The 3,883-nt window shown below is 37.1% G+C and overlaps 1 non-coding gene across 1 annotated transcript; it reads left to right on the forward strand.

Annotated features, from left to right (window-relative positions):
• Positions 1-3,475: 3,475 nt before the first annotated feature.
• On the forward strand, positions 3,476-3,582 carry LOC145128047 (small nucleolar RNA R71). The gene has a single exon (XR_013716649.1). It is a non-coding gene; the product is annotated as a small nucleolar RNA R71 (small nucleolar RNA).
• The last annotated feature ends 301 nt before the right edge of the window (positions 3,583-3,883 follow it).

The raw sequence follows: 3,883 nt of genomic DNA on the forward strand, positions 1-3,883 counted from the left end.
GGAGAGTGTTAGATTAGTGTCTAAGCCCGTAACTATATTTGGTATGTACTTGACCCGGTTGTGCATGGTCCTTTTGGGTTGCCTTCACCAAAGCAACATGATAGGATGATTCATCAAGTGAGAGATTATTATGGTTTATTAATATATTATATGAATAATATATTAAAGAAGAAATCATATTGTTTAATTAGTATTAGACAAGAATTAATTCTATGACTAAAAGACATTAATTAAATAACGGGGACTTAAACTGTTAAATGTGTGATAGTTGAATATTGGGCTGAGAAGGCTTATGGACTAGGCATGGATGAAATTAAGGATGTGTCCATCCTAATTTCAGCCATAGAGGCCCTATTCCAGAAGCTTCCTTGGACCGCTTAAGGCCTAAGCTATCCATTAGGGTTTGGACTGAAACCCTAGCATCACAAGTATAAATAGAACCCTTTGGGCATCATTTTTCGGCCACTGGAAACCCTAAGAGTCTTCATAGCCGAAATTCTGCCCATCCCCTCTCTCTCAATTAGCATCCGCTTGCTTGTGGTGTCTGTAAGCCATTAGAGGAGTGACATTTGTGGCTCTAAGCTCCAAGACAAGAAGATTCAAGCCATTGTAGAAAAGGTAATCATCTAGATCTGATTTCTTATGTCAATTTCAAAATATGTATGCTAGATCCAGGGTTTATAAGTCTTGGATGAATTGCATGTACAATAGAGAAACCTAGATCCAAGCTTTAGGGTTTGCATGAGCACATAGGATGTTCTTTTGGCTCAAACCCATCAGGAACAACTTCCACGCCATAGCTGATGAACAAATCGAAAATAGATGAGTTCCTACAACTAATATCCACTCAAAACAAAAGGGTTTTGTTCCTAACCAACTTTATCATTAATTAATATCATATACATCCCTAAATGACCACTAAATCTAGAATTCTCAAACCTAAAAATTGATTCCTAAATTTTTTGGGAACTAACATGAAATATCATATCTAAATTCAATATAATGGGGATTATAGTAAGCACACATACCTCGGATGTTGATTAAAAAGGAAAAATCAAAAGAAATTTGATGATTGTTCGTGGAGATAATGAAAACGTTCTGGGCAAGCATAAAAGAAAGGGGTAAAAGTAAAAATGAATTTTGACCATCTAGGGCAACAAAGATTTTACCAGTGACGAATCCACACTACGAGGTCAGTTTCAATGTCACACGTCATAAAACGGGTTTAAGATGGATTCCACGGCGTGGGACAGAATATCCACGTCGTGGCTAATGAGAACCCAAACTTATTCCTTTCTAACTTTTAAGAATCAAATTCACTTGAACCCCCCCCCTCCCCCCCCCCCATTAAGAATCCAGAATGAGAAAATGAGGAAGCAACTATCCAAAACATATATTAAAAATAAAAAAACAAAAACAAAAACGAAATGAAATGAAAACCAAACTCGGGTTGCCTCCCGGAAGCGCTTCTTTTGTAGGAGTAATGATTCGTACTCCTTCCCACTCTAAGTTGCCTTTGGTGGGAGCTTGATCTTTTTTAATCCCATCATCTCTAGTCAATTCCTTTTGAATTCAACTACTCTTTTTCTATAAGGCTTGTTCAAATTCTCTTTCTTTGTTGCAACATAATTGACTTCATGTTTGCTATTGACTCCATTCTTTCAATACTATGCTCATTCTTTAGAGTTGTCTTTTTGACTCGATGTTGAGGATGTGAAAAGGAAAATACTTCAAATATCATTGGAAGTGAAGCTCTTGGTTTTGTACCTTTTACTTCCTTCTTCGATTTTTCTTCTTTCTTCTTCTCATTGTTTCGATTCACTAACTCTCTTCCATTAAAATTTCCAATTCTAGAAGGTAATTAGTTACTTCTTTATATTGATCGACTTCTTCCAAAAATAAAACATCATCATTAAATTCTTCATTAACTGCCTCTTTTGTCACTCCAAAAGTTATCTCCTGATCTCCAACTTGTTGTGTGAGCTTGGAACTATGGAAGTCTACTAACGCATTAGTGGTACTTAGGAAATGTCTTCCTAAGATTATGGGCAAATTATCCTCTTCTTTCATGTCCAACACCGTAAATTCCACTGGAAATACGAACTTTTTCACTTTAACTAATAAGTCGTTGATAATTCCACGAGGATATGTGATCCAACGATCCACGATGAGGATAACAATGTTAGTGGATTTCAATTGTGGAGAATCATGCTTCTTGTAAAAAGAATAAGGCATTAAATTTATACTTGCTCCCGAATTGGCTAATGCATTTGTTTTAATTGTGTTACCGAACTCACAAGGCAATGTTAATCACCCTAGATATTCCATCTTCCTTCAAATTACTTTTTCTAACAGTAGCTGAAATTGTTTGTTTTGCACCACGTTTGAGAGCTTGTCCAATATATTCTGATGGCCAACTAAATCCTCGATAAACTTCTCATATTCGGATATTTTTTAATCACTTCAAGAAATGGCATATTAATGAATAGACCTTTCGCTTGCTCCATGAAGTTCTCATGTTCTTGCTCCAACGGGTTGTGTATGACTGTAGACGGTGTTTTTAAGAGGTGGCCGATAACACATGACATGTGACGATTTTGGGACTTCTTCCAGCGGCCACTCTGTGGAGATCGAAAATAATTTGTTTTCTCTTTAGGTACTTCTTTTTCTTTATGCTATTTTTCGGAGTGCTTTTAACTTGTCTTTAAGAGTATGAAAGGCTCTGACTTTTCCCCATCTTCACTTGTAACCTCCAATACCTGCACTTTCGAATTTGTCCCAACATTATTTTTACTTGAACCCAGTATTCGTTCGTGAATGAGTTTGGTTAACTGCCGAACGTGCGTCTCAATGTTTACTATAGATGCTTGCTGATTTCTTAGAGTGGCATCTATATTGTCATGCCTCTTCTCACTAGCTTCAATGAATCTATTTAGATTTGACTCCAAATCAGGCTTCTTCTCCACTTGTATTTGCTCCTTTTGATACAAAACCCGGCCCTTGTTGTCAATATTTTTCTTCTCTGTCTTTTTTATACTCTTCATAGAGCTTCCATTCCTTCTTTGGATTCCTCCAATCGTCATCAAATATATCACCACTCGAATAACACACTTGCACCTTATTGTTCCTGTTCTCATCCAAGTCACACTCTTTTGTAAGATGTGGTCCACTACAATTATCACATCCCACTTGAATCGTGTGAATTGTTTTCTCCATATTCTTGATCATCCTATCTATGGTGTCGAGTTTGGCAATTATAGAAGCAACATTGTCTTGCACTTCATCTACACTCGCTCTTTCTCTGGTATTGTCCTCCCTTGGGTTGTGGTATTCTCTTGAATGCTTAGCTAATTCTTCAATTAGAGCCCGATTGGTGGCCGAATATTTCTTTGTCATGGGCCCTTGGGAGTCAAGGATTTGTCGTGTGCTCCCATTTATTCCATCATAAAAAGTTGTAATATCTTGATGCGCAATCAAGTTATGTTGAGGTCAATTTCGTGACATTTCCTTATAGAGCTCCCATGCCTCGTATAATGACTCCCCATCCTTTTATTGGAAGTTGGTGATATTCTTTTTCAACTTAGAAACTTTCCAATGAGGGCTAAATTGTTGAATGAATTCTTTTTTCTAGTTTGTCCATGTTGTTATGGCTCCTAGTGGAAGTGACTTCAACCAATGCTTCACCACATCTTTTTTCTAGTTTGGGAACATTAGGAAAGTTGAGATAATTGGCTATTTCCAATATCTCGACAATGTGTTTGTACGCATCCTAATTTTTTTTCCCGAAGAATGGTATATCTTTGAGCATACTTCAGATGTGTCCCATAAGCTTAAAATTCGTGTTGGCTGGGATTTTGCGTGGTACTTGACCCGACCCAATATG

This window comes from Lactuca virosa, chromosome 7 (genome assembly GCF_052849685.1).
Source record: "Lactuca virosa cultivar CGN04683 chromosome 7, Lactuca_virosa_CGN04683_v6, whole genome shotgun sequence".
Taxonomy (NCBI): Eukaryota; Viridiplantae; Streptophyta; class Magnoliopsida; order Asterales; family Asteraceae; genus Lactuca; species Lactuca virosa.